The sequence below is a fragment of the Lepisosteus platostomus genome, chromosome 5, assembly GCF_059453375.1.
Source record: "Lepisosteus platostomus isolate fLepPlt1 chromosome 5, fLepPlt1.hap1, whole genome shotgun sequence".
In the NCBI taxonomy this organism is placed as follows: Eukaryota; Metazoa; Chordata; class Actinopteri; order Semionotiformes; family Lepisosteidae; genus Lepisosteus; species Lepisosteus platostomus.
This window is the reverse complement of record NC_142615.1, coordinates 46,410,978-46,432,040: the sequence shown is the minus strand read 5'-3', so window position 1 is coordinate 46,432,040 and position 21,063 is coordinate 46,410,978. Positions and strand designations below refer to the sequence as shown.

At 50.0% G+C, this 21,063-nt stretch overlaps 1 non-coding gene across 1 annotated transcript; it reads right to left on the bottom strand.

Annotated features, from left to right (window-relative positions):
- Positions 1-11,484: 11,484 nt before the first annotated feature.
- trnae-uuc (transfer RNA glutamic acid (anticodon UUC)) lies at positions 11,485-11,556 on the bottom strand. Its single transcript has one exon. It is a non-coding gene; the product is annotated as a tRNA-Glu (tRNA).
- Positions 11,557-21,063: the final 9,507 nt, after the last annotated feature.

The following is a 21,063-nucleotide window of genomic DNA, read 5'->3' as shown; positions in this document are numbered from 1 at the left end:
TGTTTCAATTTGGGATCTACACCTGGGAGCCCTGAAATGTTGGCCAGAGGGGAGAAGCTGATATTCAGACGTGAGAATATATTAAAATAAAGGATCTGATGTTGTTTTTCACCTGTCTAATCAAAGCTTGTTCAAAAATTATCTGATTATAGGACACACGAGTTTATAATCATACTCATTCCACTTTTTAACCCCGTATATATGCACAATATGAAACGTATATACACTAAATCTCACGTGTGACTCCCATAATATACATTTCTTTACGAAAATTAGGAACACTTACTACAATTATCAACCCCCCATGACGAGGCAATATTTCATACCTTTGTTTCTTTGTGGGTTCAAAGTTCTGTCCTGTCGTTTCACACGTAATGTTTTGGTAGTTATCTCAATTTTCCTTTGCAATTATCTCCAAGATCATCATCAACTTTTTGTAAAACGCTATGCACAACTGATATTTAAAGAAAGTCCTGTACCAAAACGTCTTCGTAGGGAAAGACAACTTTTTTTCCTTACGTTAGTCGCTACACGGTTACTCAAAAAATCCATTCACCGCCTTTAAAAAAAAAGTTTCGTTTTTTATTGTGGTTCACTGACATTTCTGTCACAATTCTGAGGGACCCCAAATAAAATTCACTTGCCGGTATAAAGACGCCGGCGAGGATAAGACAGGTATCGAGCCACCTGCGTATCTAGCGGACGTTTAAAATAAAAAAAATGGCGTGTAATATTGCGAAGGGCTACTGTTTTTTTTATAGTTTGTCGATTGTAAGGGACGTGGGCCACGACAGAAATACTGGACGGGGTGGGAAAAGGTTTATTGATGGTTTATTGTACCGCAACGGTCACAATTGACTCACCAGCAAAGATGGCGCCGAGGCCACATCGGCTCCCTCCCGCCCTGCCTCGCACCGAAGCTCGAGCTGCGGAGCGCGACGCCAAACCGCCAGTCCACGGGCGCGGGCGCCGGACATAGACGTCATAAACCCTTCCGAGGCGCAGGAATTATAGATCACTGTAGTTTCTTCTGGACCCGGGTTAGGGACAGTGTGCCCTCCGTGAGAGTCTTCTGAGGAAGCCAGTGTCTCATGGGTGTCCAGGCTTGGTACCATCTGTCCATCACAGGACACACAGACACACACACTCACTCACACACCCTGGACAGGACACCAGTCCATCACAGGACATACACACACCCTAGATAGGACACCAGTCCATCACAGGACACACACACTCACACACCCTGGACAGGACACCAGTCACTCACAGGATACACACACACACTCAGACACCCTGAACAGGACACCAGTCCCTCACAGGACACACACACACAACCTGGATAGGACACCAGTCCCTCACAGGACACTCAGACACACACACTCACACACCCTGGACAGGAACCAGTCCATCACATGACAAACACACATTCACTCACACACCCTGGACAGGACAGCACTCCATCATAGGACACACACACACCAGGGCCAGTTTTCCCAGAAGCCAATTAGCCCAAAAGCCTGTCTTTGGACCCGAAGAACACAGGGAGAACATGCAGACTCCACACAGACAGCCCCCCCCCCCCCCCGGGTCCAGACCCGAGCCCGGAGCCCCCCCGCGCTGAACCCCTCCGTACAGACGGCCGCACACAGCTCCGTTGTTCCCGATTCCCGAGGTGATCTGTTAAAAGAAGCCGGTGTGTTGCCTCCAGGTGACATTTCCTACTCTAGTCAGGACAGGAGGCTCTTCTGTACACAGAAGGGGATGGGGGTGGGGAACAAGCCGCCCAGCCCTGTGGTTGAAGCCGATACCCCGGCTTCTCTCCAGACACAGCTGGGTGAGCTCCTCCAGTCAGTACAGGGGGCTCTACTGTACACAGAGGGTGGCGGGGGTGTGGAACAACTCCTTTGTTCGGGGCCTTGGGGCATTCTTGTTGTGAAAGGCGCTATATAAAAAAAACTGAATTGAAATTGAATCTTACAGGTTTGGGTTTTTCAGAGATCTTGTCAGAGATCTTGTCTGACGTGCCCGTTTCAAAAACGTAACGACACTCCTCACGTCCGAGCGCCGCCGGTCTGTGACGTAACGTATCCTTACACAACCATGACGGTTTCATCATGGACAGCACGAAAGCCCGAAAAGTGGTTGACGTTTTAATTTGGCAACGCCACGATGGATCCCAGTTTTTTTTTTTATTTTGGAGGCCAAAAAGGACAAAAAAGGAAACGTCCGGAGTGGATCGATGGTCATCTCTGCGGTTGTTCTGATGTTCTGAAAAAACAAAACAAAAAAAAAAACGGCTCGCTTGCCCGGTCGTGTAGTGTTTCCACACCCCACGCAAATCAACTTCTCTTCGCCCCCGGGGGCTCGTCGCCCGCAGCACCCCTCTCACGTGATAGGGGCTTCCCCCGGCTGTGACGTACTTACCCCACCTCCTTCGGCCAACGTCATACCGAAGGTCGCGCTTCGGGCCGCGGCGATGTTGACGGACTGTCTTGTAGTGTGAGAAGGGTTTAAATTTCGACTTAAGGAGTTGGCCATCGTTATATTTCGCGAGGTATCATACGGGGGGAAAAAGAACATTTATATTTATCAACCTACTAGTAATACTGGGTGGATGTCACGTTCCCCAAAGTTCAGTGCCTCTCTCTAATAAAGTAGAAACGTGACATTGAACTCCGTTCGAAACAGGAGAAATCACCAGGACACGATACAACTGACGTCCGGAAAAGAAAAAAAGAACTCCTATTCCCATTTGTAATGACCCCGTAGTGTTTTTCCCGGTGTGCGCTCATCTTTCGGAGACCCGTTTCTCTCTGGTGTTTTGCTGTTGGAATAAATGCCGAGGTGACCCTTCTGTGTGGAGTCTGCGTGTTCTCTCCAGCGGGTCGTTTCCTACACCGCAGGGGCTGATCGAACCGGGGTCTCCCAATCGTCACAGAAGTGTGTGTCATTTTGGGTGGTGGTGGGGGGGTGCATCGGGGATACTGCGCCCCGAGGGGATAACCTCTCACCTTACTCCGGACGAAGGGAGAAGACCTGTACCTTCACGAGTCCGGGTTGTGAAAACTTCTTCTGGCAGTTCAAAACGTTTCGAAGAGACTACAGCGCTACCCTGTTTTCCATTTCTATCGTGTATTATTATACAGTCATAAGTATCTGTACTGATCACAGATCCCCCTCTCACTACCAGGACTGAAGCCCAGTGCAGCACGAATAATAATAATAATAATTAATCCCTCTGGACTCTCCACTCAGAGCTCTTCCCAGGTCAGGGGGATCCCCTCCAGCCCCCCCAGTGTGCAGCCCCCACGTGGATGATGCTCCAGTCCGCTCAGCACACAGCAGCTCTCAGTGGGGAGGAGAGCAGAGGGATGGAGCCAGTTCAGAGAGGGGGGTGATAAGGAGGCCATGATGGGTCAAGACCAGGGGGGGAATCAGGCCAGGACACTGGGGTAACACCCCTACTCCTCTCCAGAAACACCCCGGGATTGTTAATGAGCACAGAGAGTCAGGACCTCGGTTTGACGTCTTATCCGAAGGACGGCGCCTGTTTACAGTCCAGTGTCCCCCGTCACTATACTGGGGCATCAGGACCCACACAGACCGCAGGGTGAAAGCGCCCCCTGCTGGCCCCACTCACACCTCTCCCAGCAGCAACCTCAGTTTTTCCCAGGAGTCTCCCCTCCAGGTACTGACCAGGCTTCTACCTGCTGGGCTCCAGTGGGGAGGGGGCTGCTAGCTGGGAGCTGCAGGGTGAGATGGCTGCTGGGCAAACGATGGCTAAAGAGCTTCCTAGGACACCCTGGAGTTCGTGGTCAACTTCCTTCTCTTCAGACGGAGGTGGCTTGAAATCTGTCTCGTTTCAAGGAGTATTGGACACGATGCCCCCCCTGCTTTAGCCCCGCTAACTGGTGGCACGCCGACAACGAGGGCTCTCGGCCTCAATCCATCAACCACAAACTCTCCGGGATGAAAGAGAAAGACAGACTCTGTTTGTTCGTTTCGGGGGGGGAGGGAAAAAACCAAAAGCTTTTTTTAAAAAACATTTTAATGATGCTTAACAAAAGAACAAAAATTACAATACAGATTAATGTCAAGGGACACACCCCCCCCCCCCCCATCTTACGATCATCACAGGACCTTAAAATAATACTTAATAATACAAGGTCATGCAGACGATCTGAGGACTCAGGTGGAGATAATGTGAAAGTTTTCCACAGTCCAGTCTGGGGTCCCTCAGCTTCAGTCCAGACTGGGGTCTGGGGTCCCTCAGCTTCAGTCCAGACTGGGATCTGGGGTCCCTCAGCTCCGGTCCAGTCCAGTCTGGGGTCCCTCAGCTCCGGTCCAGTCCAGTCTGGGGCCCCTCAGCTCTGGTCCAGTCCAGTATGGGGCCCCTCAGCTCCAGTGCAGTCCAGTCCAGTCTGGTGTCCCTCAGCTCCAGTGCAGCCCAGTCTGGGGTCCCTCAGCTTTGGTCCAGCACAGTCTGGGGTCCCTCAGCTTCGGTCCAGCACAGTCTGTGGTCCCTCAGCTTCGGCCCAGCACAGACTGGGGTCTCTCAGCTTCGGTCCAGCACAGTCTGGGGTCCCTCAGCTTCAGTCCAGACTGGTGTCCCTCAGCTTCGGCCCAGCACAGACTGGAGTCCCTCAGCTTCGGTCCAGACTGGGGTCCCTCAGCTCCAGTGCAGTCCAGACTGGGGTCCCTCAGCTTCGGCCCAGCACAGACTGGAGTCCCTCAGCTTCGGTCCAGACTGGGGTCCCTCAGCTCCAGTGCAGTCCAGACTGGGGTCCCTCAGCTTCGGTCCAGCACAGTCTGGGGTCCCTTAGCTTTGGTCCAGTCCAGTCTGGGGTCCCTCAGCTTCGGTCCAGCACAGCCTGGGGCCCCTCAGCTCCAGTCCAGTCCAGTCTGGGGCCCCTCAGCTTTGGTCCAGCACAGTCTGGAGTCCCTCAGCTTCGGTCCAGCACAGACTGGGGTCCCTCAGCTTTGGCCCAGCACAGACTGGGGTCCCTCAGCTTCGGTCCAGCACAGACTGGGGTCCCTCAGCTTCGGTCCAGCACAGTCTGGGGTCCCTCAGCTCCAGTCCAGTCCAGTCTGGTGTCTCTCAGCTTCGGTCCAGCACAGTCTGGGGTCCCTCAGCTTCGGTCCAGTCCAGTCTGGTGTCCCTCAGCTCCAGTCCAGTCCAGTCCAGTCCAGTCCTTGGTGGGGAAGGCGACTCCGATCTTAGCTGGCACAGAACCAGGAAAGGAACCTGGAAAGAATATTGTTATTGCAGGTGTGAGGGACAGACACGGACATCACCATGACATCAAACAGCAAGAGGAGACTCCTCCTTGAATCACAGACACGACCGGGCGGCGTCCCCCTGTCTGCTCACCTGCACCTCCTCTTCTTCTTCTTGTCCTTCCCGGCAGCCTGCTCCTCCTCTCCCTCGCTCTTCCTCTCCTGACACACGGTCTCCGCCGCCTCCATCGGCTCGTCCTTATCATCTGTCTCCACCGACATGCAGCTCAGGGACTTTAAAAAGACGCACCAGCACTTCTGAAGCAGAGACAGGAGAGTCACGTTAAGAGTCGGACATGAACACTGCACTGAGAGAGAGAGGGGTTCATACACACACACTGACTGGACACTCCAGTACATGAACACTGCACTGAGAGAGAGAGGGGTTTATACTGTCATGGAAATTTAACTATCAAGGAAGCCACAAGAGAGAGTTCTCACCTGAGTAAGGTCTTTATTTCAATATTGCAATATTGGGAGCCCTGCTGCCACTTCGCAAAGTGCAACCAGAGACTCAATTTGTTACAAGCAGTACAGGGTTTTTATAAGACGTTGCGCTGTAAAAAAGTTCAGCACTTGGTCCCTTCTAAAACTTCCCCTTTCTCTAAGAGAAAACAGATTACATCATAGAGCGAGAGAAGAAAAACTAGATTTGTTATTCAAAGCTTATCAGTTACTTTCAGCTAATTCTAATGACCCAGACAGCATATATTATTTTGGTACATTGTCTTCTAAACTAACCTAAACAGTGTACTTTGTTGACGAACTGTTTTCTAAAATTCTGCACGTACTGTAGCATAGCAGTTATATCCTTGAAATATTATCTAAAAGCACCAATATATTTTTTTTTGCAAAGCTCTCTACATTTTTAAGAATCAATTAACTCATTAGATTTCCACTACAATACACACACACTGACTGGACACTGGACAGGAGTAAAGAGAGGATCAGAGCATTACCCACCTTCTTTTTCTTCTGTCTCACAGGAGGTGGTGATTGGACCTCCTCCAGCTGGAGTCCGAGGAGGGAGAGAGGGGGCAGGAGAGGGACAGCACAGGGAGAGAAAGAGAGAGACAGGTGAGTCAAGTGTCCCAAGAGTACAGAGACTCTGCTGAGATCACACTCGCAGTGAGTGAGCCTGGGTGTAGCCCACTAATACTGAACCACTGTACACCATAGGACAGAGAAGAGGAGGAGGAGAGAGACACACTGCCTGGACACCACAGGACAGAGAGGAGGAGGAGAGAGACACACTGACTTGACACCACAGCACAGAGAGGAGGAGGAGTGAGACACTGACAGACAGGGCTGACAAGACAGACAAGATGGCGAAACTCCACCACAGACAGGACAGGAGGCAGGGTGGGACCAGCACTGACCTTCTTCCTCTCTCCTGCCGGAGGAGCTGTCTCCACCTCCTCTTCCTCCTGCAAGTCAAGAGACAGGCTGAGAGAGAGACGGGCTGGTGGGACATCGGCGAACAGAGCTGAAGGCAGAGAGCCGGGGAGACAGGCCCAGCTGGGACAACGCAGGACAGACAGAGAGACAGACAGAAAGGAAGGAGAGAGAGACACAAAGATGAAGGCACAGAAAGACAGCAGGCAAAGAGAAAGATTGAGATTGAGGGACAAACAAACCGAGAGAGAGAGCGGAAGGAGAGAGAGAGAGGAAGGAGAGAGAAGGACAGACAGACTGACAGACGGGGCTGAAAGAGAGAGAGACAGAGAGGCAGGGACAGACAGACAGCAGGACGAGAGAGAGACAGAGATCGAGGGACAATAATTGGTTTCGAAATTTATTCTGAAAATATACAATCATTCACTCCTGAAAAATATCGAGTTCAAATTATACATTATGTACAATATTGTAATCAACATATGGCTAATCATCAAAAATAATAAAAAACTGTACTGGGGGACACAGCTGGCTGTGCTGTTCTGGACAGAACACACTGAGGTCCAGTTTCCACCTCCTGCAGGATCAAACAGCACCTCCACTGGCTCTCCAGTGAACAGAGGGACAGACAGAGAGGCTTCAGGCTGCAGGGTGACATTGTCTCTGTGAGCTGAAAGACAATCAGGACAGAGGATGATATAAGAACACACTCTGTCAAGAATATAGAGCCCTCTAGTGATCCTACTGTAGACCTGCTCACCACCCACAGTGACGATCACAGTGCTGATACTGCTTCCATTAAGGTCCCTCACTGTGTAGTTGCCCTGATCAGCTGGAGTGAGGGAGCGGAGTGTCAGAGAGCTGTTCTGCATTGACACTCACTGTTCGTACCTGGGGCCAGGGAGCCCTGCGCTGCTCAGTAAGACTATACGATTCTGGACAGATCGTGCAGGATCAAACAGCACCTCCACTGGACCAGCAGTGTGGAGGGGGGAGACAGAGAGGCACCAGGCTGCAGGCTGTGGACTTCTGAGTGAGCTGAAAAGGGACAGGTAGAAACATGTTGAATATTTAGTTTTACAACAATACCTTGAGTTTGGACTGCGATCAGCTTCATTTTGTATTTCAGCTGTGAAAATGCAATTTAAAAAATGCACGCCACAGTCATGTTAGGTTCAAGTTACAGTTGCATCACAACTCAATACATTTGCAATTCACTTCTGAGATAATTGTTCCTGGTGTTTGTGTTGTGTATGCCTTGCAATGGAGGGGTGAGAAATAATGGACTTATTACATTATAATGAATAATAATTGCTTACACTTATATAGTGCTTTTCTGGACACTCCACTCAAAGCGCTTTGCAGGACATGGGGACTCCCCTTCACCACCACCAATGTGCAGCATCCACCTGGATGATGGGACGGCAGCCATAGTGCACCAGAACGCTCCCCACACACCAGCTATGAGTGGGGAGGAGAGCAGAGTAATGAAGCCAATTCATAAATGGGGGTTATTAGGAGGCCATGATTGGTAAGGGTCAATGGGAAATTTGGCCAGGACACTGGGGTAAAACCCCTACTCTTTTCGAGAAACACCCCGGGATTTTTAATGACCACAGAGAGTCAGGACCTCGGTTTTACGTCTCATCTGAAGGACAGCACCTGTTTACAGTTTTTCCAGTGTCCCCGTCACTATACTGGGGCATTAGGACCCACATGGACCACAGGGTGAGAGTTCCCCCTGCTGGCCCCACTAACACCTCTTCCAGCAGCAACCTTAGTTATTATTGTGAAGAATGAAAGAATATTAGGAACATGAAAAGGTTGAATGTTTTAAATGCGTTTTTTTACTGAAACATCCGCTACAGAGATGCGCACACACGTCATTACAAACGCACACCCGCACAGAGACGTCCTCAAGCGCCTTGTTCACAATTATGGGCTCCAATAGGAACAAAAAACGCCAGCCTGACAACTCGAGCATTCAAACCAAGAACCCAACACGTACTTACGTTGGCAGCCTGTGCAGAAAAGCAGAAAGAACCACAAGCCTTCTCTATTGGGAGGAAAAACACACACTCCCTCTCTCACACTCCTGATTTCCTTAAATAGCTCATTCTTCATCTCTGGCTCCTACATACAGTATAGCAGCGCTCAGTCTGCTTTGAATAAGCCATAAATCTAAGATTTGTTTTATCTGTTCCTCTTGTCTAGGCCTAGAGCTGCTTTTCATAAAAGAGCTGTTTGCATAAATAGCTAGGGTTACAGCTGAAGACACCAGCTTCATCCCCCAGTGTGTTATATGTCGGGAGCAAGAGAAGAGGGCCAGGCCGTGCCTTTTCATAGATTTTTCTTCTGAAAAGTCGGGTTCTCGGAGGCAGATTTAGCCCCTCATGCAGTGTAGAGAGATAGACAGGCCAGCGCGCACAGTTAGAGCTGCACCCTCACACAGAGTCAGACCCGCACAGACACGTCCTCTTGTTTAAACAAATACACAAACCTGACGGCGCTCACAATGATCCAGACACACACACACACACGTGACATCAGCAGTCACTCTCGCACCCTGGACCCCAGCTCAGTCCTCACCTCCAGCTCCTGCAAACCGCTTCGAACAAACTGTATTAAGAAAATTAGGTTGCGTTCCGGTAGCAGGCCATCCTGGGCACCAGTGTTAGTTACACACTCATTTGAAAAAGCCCTTCCGCATCGTCGGGCATGCTTCACAGTGCTGGACCTGGGGTGTGGGTGCTGTCTGTGTGGAGTTTGCATGTTCTCTCCCTTGTCTGTGGGGGTTTCCTCCAGGTGCTCCAGTTTCCACCCACAGTCCAGGGACAGGCTGCCACTTTCACTGGGCAGTGCACTGTCGCCATGGCAGCATGGTGGGTCGGCTCTGATTTCAGTCTTTATTTCCTTTTTTAGAGATCCTGTAACCAGGACCTGTTCACTGCCAGGACGGACAGGGAAGCCCGTCATCACTGGACATCCTCTTACCTCCTGTGGCAAAGGGCAGCTGATGAAGCTTTGTGCTCGCCGGATCATGGCAATCGCCACTCCACCCTGATCCTGGCTCAGCACAGGGCACCTGGGTTCACTCCTTTCAGACTAAAGAGACTCAGTTTCTTCAATCTGTCAGTGTGAGACACTCCCTTCAGACTAAAGAGACTCAGTTCCTCCGGCCTGTCAGTGTGAGACACTCCCTTCAGACTAAAGAGACTCAGTTTCTTCAATCTGTCAGTGTGAGACACTCCCTTCAGACTAAAGAGACTCAGTTCCTCCGGCCTGTCAGTGTGAGACACTCCCTTCAGACTAAAGAGACTCAGTTTCTTCATCTGTCAGTGTGGGATGCCTACACCAGCTTCGAACGCCTGTACACAATACCGCGGACTGCCTGCCAGACCAAATTCTGGGCTTACAGCAAACCACCCATTACATACACCGGTGTCTTCCCCGGGCCAGAGGAATTCAGGAACTCACGTTTACTCCGTCATCTCAGGCGATTCTCGCAGGGAGCAGAGATTTCCCAATCGATCAGAGAGAGTCGGGACTTTTTTCCCGCAAGAAACAACAAAACCGAAGTATTCTTCGATGTGCCGGTACAAACTTTCAGGTTATATAGTCCTTCCTTGCTGCTTCAGACATCATTCGGTGTTATGGTAAGGGGGGGTCATGGTATTTGGCCAGTTAAGAGACCCTGGCCAAATGGTCAGTTTAAGATTATGCCCCCTCGCATCTGGAATCCTTATCAGTTAACCCCCTTTCCTGCCATAAACCCCTGTTGCTTAGAAGTGTAATTTTCAGGCAGAATTGACTTAAGTTAACCCTTTTTACATCTTGTCTCTTACTTCAGCCCTCTTCCATTTGCTAGTTCAAAGTTGTACAACCCATTTGTATCTGCTAGGCGGCGCAGTCATCGTGCACAAAGAACGCTTTGAAAAGCGTCAAAGGCAAGTCATTCCGAGTTGGTCGTTTGTGTTTTCCGTTCAGACGCGAAATGCTGAAATGATCTCTCGGCTCCTCGGTTGTCATTTCTGCTCCGTAAAGGAATCACAGCACGCGTCGGCTTCCAGCACGGTGGGTTGGGACACGATGCCGGGGGTCGGAGAGAGCGATGTCTTCCTCGTTAGTATAGGACCTGTCACCTGTCCCCACCTGTCACGCGGGAGACCGGGGTACATCAGGACGCGCATTGAAGTGAAAGCAGGATGCGCTGCGACCTGCACTGTGCAGATCCCGCCACACTAAGAGGTGAGTGGGTCTGTTCGATCACAGCGTGGTGACAAAAGAAGTCTGTTTCCGCCTGGTTTCGAACAGGGGACTTTTCGCGTGGGAGGCGAACATGATAACCACTACACTACGGAAACAATGGTAAACTGTGCCCAGCGGCCCAGTGCTGAGCTTCGCCAATGCGATTCAGCTGGTTCCAGTGCCTTTATTGGAGTGCGCTGATGGACCGTGCTCTCTCTCCAGAGACCAGCACGCCTGTCATGGACGGAGCAGGAAAGGCGGCGCCACATTCTACAGCCCTCTCCACGCAATCGACGAAATCGGGCTACTGAAGTGGAGAAAATCGCCTCTCCAGAAAGAGCAAATATCATCTTGGAGAGTATAAATCCTATTGCCGAAGGTCAGCCCTGTCTACCAGAGTAACCCTCCCACAGCGATGATCAGCTCGTCTCACACGCGAGAAGTTTCGGTTGGAAACAAGCGCCCCCTCTTCTCGCACGTTTTGCACGTTCGAGTAGTTTTAATGCGGCTCTTTCGTACACGGTCCTGATCTTTTGGAAAGCAGGAGGCAAAATGGACACGTTCCCATACCGGGAGTCGAACCCGGGCCGCCTGGGTGAAAACCAGGAATCCTAACCGCTAGACCATATGGGAGCACACAACCCACCCTGTTCTGGGCATCATGCAAGCAAACTACATAAATATGAGAAAACACGCAAGAGAGTTGTCACTCAGAGTGTCGAAGGGTCGATGTATACTGGGGCTCAGTTGAAATGCAACGTCAGGACTTTTCCGAATTATGTCACACGAAGAGAGCACAGCCTTTTCCGCCCTGCCACGTGTGTCTCGGTAACTCGCCGTGATCGTATAGTGGTCAGTACTTTGCGTTGTAGCCGCAACCGAGTCACGGCAGAATAGGGGCGTCTGCTTTTACTACTTGTACGAATGAAGGCAAAAAAAAGCCAATCGATGTGAACGAACGGCGCTTTACAGATGAGTACTGCCTGACTGGATTGTTGATGAACGACAGAGGCCACTCCGACCTCTTCTCGGTTTTCTTCAATGACTTACTAAGGATCTTCTACACATTCGCCCATGCAGGGGAAGCCAGTTACACCAAAGCAAACGCAGGAAAGTGCAATTCAAGCAGAGACCAGGAGGGACTTGTTTACACCGAGAGTGGTCGGAGAATGGAACAATGCGCCCAGCCCTGTTGCTGGAGCCGATTCTTGATGAGATCTTGGGCTCACTAAGAAGCCCCCGCTGGATGCTAATCTTTCTGTTGTTCTTGCAGGTCCTGCGCTGCTTTTGAGCCGACAGAGCTCGTCCTGGTCTGTCGGCACAGCCCAATTGCAAATGATCGGCTCCGCGTCCAGTGTGTGATCTCCTGTTCAAGCCCAAGCGAAGACACAGTGAGCCTATCTGTCAATAATAGTAATACAGTGTGGGATGTCCTGTCCCAGTCTGAGGAACAAACAGTGAGCATGTCTCTCAATAATAATAATAATAATATAGTGTGGGATCTCCTGTCCCAGCCTGGGGAACAATGAGCCTGTTTCACAATAATAATAATACAGTGTGTGATCTCTTGTCCCAGCCTGAGGAACAGACAGAGAGCCTGTCTCTCAATACTAATAATACAGTGTGTGATCTCCTGTCCCAGCCTGAGGAACAGACAGTGAGCCTCTCTCTCAGTAATAATAATACAGTGTGTGATCTCCTGTCCCAGCCCAAACGACGACACAGTGTGCCTATCTGTCAATAATAATAATACAGGGTGCAATCTCCTGTCCCAGCCTGAGGAACAGTGTGCCTGTCAATCAATAATAATATTACAGTATGTGATCTCCTGCTCCAGCCTGAGGAACAGACAGTGAGACTGTCTCTCAATAATAATAATACAGTGTATGTCCTCCTGTCCCAGCCTGAGGAAAAGACAGTGAGCCTGTCTCTCAATAATAATAATCCAGTGTGTGATCTCCTGTTCAAGCCCAAGCGAAGACACAGTGAGCCTATCTGTCAATAATAGTAATACAATGTGTGATCTCCTGTCCCATTCTGAGGAACAGACAGTCAGCCTATCTGTCAATAATAATAATACAGTGTGTGATCTCCTGTCCCAGCCTGAAGAACAGAGAGTGAGCCTGTCTCTCAATAATAATACAGTGTGTGATCCTCTGTCCCAGCCTGATGAACAGACAGTGAGCCTGTCTCTCAATAAAAATAATACAGTGTGTTATCTCCTGTCCCAGCCTGAGGAACAGTGAGCCTGTCAATCAATAATAATAATACAATATGTGATGTCCTGTCTCAGCCTGTGGAACAGAGAGTAAGCCTGTCTCTCAATAATAATAATACAGTGTGTGATCTCCTGTCCCAGCCAGGGGAACAGTGAGCCAGACTCTCAGTAATAATAATACAGTGTGATCTACTGTCCCAGCATGAGGAACAGTGAGACTGTCTCTCAATAATAATAATACAGTGTGAATTCCTGTCTCCCCCTGAGGAACAGAGAGTAAGCCTCTCTCTCAATAATAATAATACAGTGTGTGATCTCCTGTCCCAGCCTGAGGAACAGACAGTGAGCCTGTCTCAATAATAATACAGTGTGTGACCATCTGTCCCAGACCGAGGAAAAGACAGTGAGTCTGTCTCTAAATAATAATAATACAGTGTGGGATCTCCTGTCCCAGCCTGGGGAACAGTGAGCCAGACTCTCAATAATAATAATACATTGTGACCTACTGTCCCAGCCTGAGGAACAGACAGTGAGTTTGTCTCTCAATAATAATACAGTGTTATCTCCTGTCCCAGCCTGGGGAACAGACAGTGAGCCTGTCTCTCAATAATAATAATACAGTGTGTAATCTCCTGTCCCAGACTGAGGAACAGACAGTGAGACTGTCTCTCAATAATTATAATAATACTGTGTGATCTCCTGACCCAGCCTGGGGAACATACAGTGAGCCTGTCTCTCTATAATAATAATACAGTGTGTGATCCTCTGTCCCAGCCTGAGGAACAGACAGTGAGCCTGTCTCTCAATAATAATAATTCAGTGTGGGATCTCCTGTCCAACTCTGAGGAACAGTGAGCCTGTCTCTCTATAATAATAATACAGTGTGTGATCCTCTGTCTCAGCTTGAGGAACAGAGAGTAAGCCTGTCTCTCAATAATAATAATACAGTGTGGGATCCTCTGTCCCAGTGTGAGGAACAGACAGTGAGCCTGTCTCTCAATAATAATACAGTGTGTGATCTCCTGTCCCAGCGTGAGGAACAGTGAGCCTGTCAATCAATAATAATACAGTATGTGATCTCCTGTCCCAGCCTGGGGAACAGTGAGCCAGACTCTCAATAATATTAATAATAATAATACAGTGTGATTTACTGTCCCAGCCTGAGATACAGACAGTGAGCCTGTCTCTAAATAATAATATAGTGTGTGACCACCTTCTGTGGTCTGTTTCAAATCCGCCCGCAATGAGACACAGAGGAGAAATGAAGAGCCCCAGTCGTGCTAGAAAATCACCCGGGAAAGTGACTTTCAATGTAGGAAAAAAAAGTCGTTAGTAACAGACATAATATGTTTGTTTTGTTTTTTTAATCGCTGCGATGTGTGACTAAGCTCATACGACTAAGAGTTGCTCCCTTTGTCTAGATCTGGTAACCTGCTCGTCGCTGGTGGGCCAGATTGTGTCCCCCGTCTCTACACTGGGGCATTAAGACCCACACAGACCGCAGGGTGAGTGCCCCCTGCTGGCCCCACTGAGAGGTCGTATCCCACCTCCTCCGCTCTCTGAGAAAAGCAGTATCTTCAGGCCCTGACATCCCACCCCTGCCACTCTCTGCGTAAATAAGTATCGTCAGGCCCTGACATCCCACCCCTGTCACTCCCTGCGTAAAGAAGTGTCGTATGGCCCTGACATCACACCCCCACCACTCTCTGCCGAAAGCACTGTCATATAGCCCTGACATCCCACCCCTCCACTCTCTGCATAAAGCAGTGTTGTCAAGCCCTGACATCCCACCCCCACCACTCTCTGTGTAAAGCACTGTCATATGGCCCTGACATCCTAGCCCCATCACTCTCTGCGGAAAGCACTGTCGTATAGCCTTGACACCCACCTCTCCACTCTCTGTGTAAAGCAGTGTCATCTAGCCCTGACATCCCACCCCCTCCACTCTCTGAATAAAGAAGTGTCATATGGCCCTGACACCCACTCCTCCATTCTCTGCATAAAGCAGTGTCGTCAGGCCCTGACATCCCACCCCTCCACTCTCTGCGTAATGCGGTATCGTCAGGCCTTGACATCCAACCCCCGCCACTCTCTGCGTAAAGCAGACATGTTACAGACATTTACAACAAAGACGTATTATAAAATATTGACATATACTGTAGGCGGCTGGAGCATTATTGGGAGACAGACTCACTGTTCCTCAGGCTGTGACAGGAGATCACATACTGGGCTGCCAGATCAACTGAGTTCCCTCCTCCCTCTCCCAGTAGGATTGGGACCCGTTGTGATTCTGGCAGGTGTGGGAACTCTGGGATTAGATTTCTGAATTTCGGGAAGAATGTTTCTCTAATCCCAGAGTATCTGTCACAGTGCAGTAGGAAGTGCACCTCTGTCTCTATTTCTCCCCGCTGGCAGTGGGAGCACAGCCTGTCCTCTCTGGGCAGCCAGGTCTGCCTGTGTCGCCCAGTTTCTATGGCCAAGTTGTGGTCACTGAGCCTGTACTTCGTCAGGGTCTGTTTCTGTTTGTTATTTTTTATTTTGGTCAAATATTCAGCTAGTGTGTATTGTCTGTTTAAGGTTCTGTAGCATTCCAGTTTATGTTGTGTTTGTGTGTGTGTGTCCCAATGTGTGAGATATTGCTATTTGATCTGTGCTGTGATGTGGTTGAGTCTGGGTTGTGGTGCTCTAGCAGTGCTGTCCTGAGGCTGGTTAGTGTCGGTGTCACTCACTGCGAGTGTGATCTCAGCAGAGTCTCTGTACTCTTGGGACACTTGACTCACCTGTCTCTCTCTTTCTCTCCCTGTGCTGTCCCTCTCCTGCCCCCTCTCTCCCTCCTCGGACTCCAACTGGAGGAGGTCCAATCACCACCTCCTGTGAGACAGAAGAAAAAGAAGGTGGGTAATGCTCTGATCCTCTCTTTACTCCTGTCCAGTGTCCAGTCAGTGTGTCTGTATGAACCCCTCTCTCTCTCAGTGCAGTGTTCATGTACTGGAGTGTCCAGTCAGTGTATGTGTATGAACCCCTCTCTCTCTCAGTGCAGTGTTCATGTCCTGGAGTGTCCAGTCAGTGTGTCTGTATCAACCCCTCTCTCCCAGTGCAGTGTTCATGTACTGGAGTGTCCAGTCCGACTCTTAACGTGACTCTCCTGTCTCTGCTTCAGAAGCGCTGGTGCGTCTTTTTAAACTCCCTGAGCTGCGTGTCGGTGGAGACAGATGATCAGGACGAGCCGATGGAGGCGGCGGAGACCGTGGGTCAGGAGAGGAAGAGCGAGGGAGAGGAGGAGCAGGCTGCCGGGAAGGACAAGAAGAGGAAGAGGAGGTGCAGGTGAGCAGACAGGGGGGCGCCGCCCGGTCGTGTCTGTGATTCAAGGAGAAGTCTCCTCTTGCTGTTTGATGTCATGGTGACGTCTGTGTCTGTGTCCCTCACACCTGCAATAACAATATTCTTTCCAGGTTCCTTTCCTGGTTCTGTGCCTGCTAAGATCTGGACTGGAATGGACTGGACTGAATTGGACTGGACCGAAGCTGAGGGACCCCAGACTGTGCTGGACCGAAGCTGAGGGACCCCAGACTGGACTGGACAGGAGCTGAGGGACACCAGACTGTGCTGGACCGAAGCTGAGGGACCCCAGTCTGGACTGAAGCTGAGGGACCCCAGACTGTGCTGGACCGAAGCTGAGGGACCCCAGTCTATGCTGGACCGAAGCTGAGGGACCCCAGACTGGACAGCACTGGAGCTGAGGGACACCAGACTGGACTGGACTGGAGCTGAGGGGCCCCAGACTGGACTGGACTGAAGCTTAGGGACCCCAGTCTGGACCGAAGCTGAGGGACCCCAGACTGGACCGAAGCTGAGGGACCCCAGTCTGTGCTGGACCGAAGCTGAGGGACCCCAGACTGGACCGAAGCTGAGGGACCCCAGACTGTGCTGGACCGATGCTGAGGGGCCCCAGACTGGACTGAAGCTGAGGGGCCCCAGACTGGTCTGGACTGAAGCTGAGGGGCCCCAGACTGGACTGATGACCTTTTGTTAAGCATCAATAAACATTTTTTTAAAAAAATCTGTTTAGCTTTTGGTTTTTTCCCTCCCCCCCCCCCTAAGGCTGCTGCTGGGAGAGGTGTGAGTAGGGCCAGCAGGGGGCGCTCTCACCCTGCAGTCTGTGTGGGTCCTGATGCCCCAGTATAGTGACGGGGGACACTGGACTGTAAACAGGCGCCGTCCTTCGGATGAGACGTAAAACCGAGGTCCTGACTCTCTGTGCTTGTTAACAATCCCGGGGTGTTTCTGGAGAAGAGTAGGGGTGTTATCCCAGTGTCCTGGCCTGATTCCCCCCCTAGTCTTGACCCATCATGGCCTCCGTATCACCCCCCTCTCTGAACTGGCTCCATTCCTCTGCTCTCCTCCCCACTGAGAGCTGCTGTGTGCTGAGCGGACTGGAGCATCATCCAGGTGGAGGCTGCACACTGGGGGGACTGGAGGGGATCTCCCTGACCTGGGAGGAGCTCTGAGTGGAGGGTCCAGACTTATTAATTATTATTATTATTCGTGCTGCACTGGGCTTCAGTCCTGGCAGTGAGAGGGGGACTCTGTGATCAGGACAGATACTTATGACTGTATAATAATACACGATAGAAATGGAAAACAGGGTAGCGCTGTAGTCTCTTCGAAACGTTTTGAACTGCCAGAAGAAGTTTTCACAACCTGGACTCGTGAAGGTACAGGTCTTCTCCCATCGTCCGGAGTAAGGTGAGAGGTTATCCCCTCGGGGCGCAGTATCCCCGATGCACCCCCCCACCACCACCCAAAACGACACACACTTCTGTGACGATTGGGAGACCAGCCCCTGCGGTGGAGGAAACGACCCGCTGGAGAGAACACGCAGACTCCACACAGAAGGGTCACCTCGGCATTTATTCCAACAGCACAACAACACCAGAGAGAAACGGTCTCCGAAAGATAAGCGTACACCGGGAAAAACACGACGGGGTCATTACAAACGGGAATAGGAGTTCTTTTTTTCTTTTTTTTCTGGACGTCAGTTGTATAGTGTCCTGGTGATTTCTCCCGTTTCGAATGGAGTTTAATGTCGCGTTTCTACTTTATTAGAGAGAGGCACTGAACTTTGGGGACGTGACATCCACCCAGTATTACTAGTAGGTTGATAAATATAAATGTTCTTTTCCCCCCCGTATGATACCTCGCGAAATATAACGATGGCCAACTCCTTAAGTCGAAATTTAAACCCTTCTCACGCTACAAGACAGTCCGTCAACATCGCCGCGGCCCGAAGCGCGACCTTCGGTATGACGTTGGCCGAAGGGGGTGGGGTAAGTACGTCACAGCCGGGGGAAGCCCCTATCACGTGAGAGGGGTGCGGCGGGCGACGAGCCCCCAGGGGCGAAGAGAAGTTGATTTGCGTGGGGTGTGGAAACACTACACGACCGGGCAAGCGAGCCGTTTTTTTTTTGTTTTGTTTTTTCCAGAACATCAGAACAACCGCAGAGATGACCATCGATCCACCTCCAGACGTTTCCTTTTTTGTCGTCTTTGGCCCCCAAAATAAAAAGAAAAACTGGGATCCATCGTGGCATTGCCAAATTAAAACGTCAACCACTTTTCGGGCTTTCGTGCTGTCCATGATGAAACCGTCATGGTTGTGTAAGCATACGTTACGTCACAGACCGGCGGCGCTCGGACGTGAGGAGTGTCGTTACGTTTTTGAAATGGCACGTCAGACAAGATCTCTGACAAGATCTCCGAAAAACCCAAACCTGTAAGATTCAATTTCAATTCAGTTTTTTATATAGCGCCTTTCACAACAAGAATGCCCCAAGGCCCCGAACAAAGGAGTTGTTCCACACCCCTGCCACCCTCTGTGTACAGTAGAGCCCCCTGTACTGACTGGAGGAGCTCACCCAGGCTTTTGGGCTAATTGGCTTCTGGGAAAACTGGCCCTGGTGTGTGTGTGTCCTGTGATGGAGTGCTGTCCTGTCCAGGGTGTGTGAGTGAGTGTGTGTTTGTCATGTGATGGACTGGTTCCTGTCCAGGGTGTGTGAGTGTGTGTCTGAGTGTCCTGTGAGGGACTGGTGTCCTATCCAGGTTGTGTGTGTGTGTCCTGTGAGGGACTGGTGTCCTGTTCAGGGTGTGTGAGTGTGTGTGTGAGTGTGTGTGTGTGTGTGTGTGAGTGTGTGTGTGTGTGAGTGTGAGTGTGAGTGTGTGTGTGTGTGTGTATGTGTGTGTGTGTGTCCTGTGAGTGACTGGTTCCTGTCCAGGGTGTGTGAGTGTGTGTCTGAGTGTCCTGTGAGGGACTGGTGTCCTATCCAGGTTGTGTGTGTGTGTCCTGTGAGGGACTGGTGTCCTGTTCAGGGTGTGTGTGTGTGTGAGTGAGTGTGTGTGTGTCCTGTGATGGACAGATGGTACCAAGCCTGGACACCCATGAGACACTGGCTTCCTCAGAAGACTCTCACGGAGGGCACACTGTCCCTAACCGGGTCCAGAAGAAACTACAGTGATCTATAATTCCTGCGCCTCGGAAGGGTTTATGACGTCTATGTCCGGCGCCCGCGCCCGTGGACCGGTGGTTTGGCGTCGCGCTCCGCAGCTCGAGCTTCGGTGCGAGGCAGGGCGGGAGGGAGCCGATGTGGCCTCGGCGCCATCTTTGCTGGTGAGTCAATTGTGACCGTTGCGGTACAATAAACCATCAATAAACATTTTCCCACCCCGTCCAGTATTTCTGTCGCGGCCCACGTCCCTTACAATCGACAAACTATTAAAAAAAAACAGTAGCCCTTCGCAACATTACACGCCATTTTTTTTATTTTAAACGTCCGCTAGATACGCAGGTGGCTCGATACCTGTCTTATCCTCGCCGGCGTCTTTATACCGGCAAGTGAATTTTATATGGGGTCCCTCAGAATTGTGACAGAAATGTCAGTGAACCACAATAAAAAACGAAACTTTTTTTTTAAAGGCGGTGAATGGATTTTCTGAGTAACCGTGTAGCGACTAACGTAAGGAAAAAAAAGTTGTCTTTCCCTACGAAGACGTTTTGGTACAGGACTTTCTTTAAATATCAGTTGTGCATAGCGTTTTACAAAAAGTTGATGATGATCTTGGAGATAATTGCAAAGGAAAATTGAGATAACTACCAAAACATTACGTGTGAAACGACAGGACAGAACTTTGAACCCACAAAGAAACAAAGGTATGAAATATTGCCTCGTCATGGGGGGTTGATAATTGTAGTAAGTGTTCCTAATTTTCGTAAAGAAATGTATATTATGGGAGTCACACGTGAGATTTAGTGTATATACGTTTCATATTGTGCATATATACGGGGTTAAAAAGTGGAATGAGTATGATTATAAACTCGTGTGTCCTATAATCAGATAATTTTTGAACAAGCTTTGATTAGACAGGTGAAAAACAACATCAGATCCTTTTTTTAATATATTCTCACGTCTGAATATCAGCTTCTCCCCTCTGGCCAACATTTCAGGGCTCCCAGGTGTAGATCCCAAATTGAAACAAATATTAATTTGTTACCCAGTTAAACAGTTAATAGAAGTGAGTGACCAGGGTAAATAAAGGTGGGTCAGTGTAAACTGTTTATTCTGGACCAGACTTCGTCATGTGTGATATGTCATGACTTCTTATATGAAGTTTTATCTTTATATTTAGTTCTACATGTGTAATAGATGCGATGTGTGTCCATAAAAAGGTTTCTCCAGGGGAAAATCAAGTTCGTTTTAAAACCGTGTTTCCTTTTTAGGGTACGTTTGCATTCCAAGTGTGGGGTTTTTGCCTTTTTATCATATTTTGGATGTGAATCCGTGGTATTTTTGCTGAGACAAATTGCCTTTCTTATACGCGGAGGGATCTGCTCGTGAGATGTCCGCTTGGTCCATTTCTGAGCTCAGTAT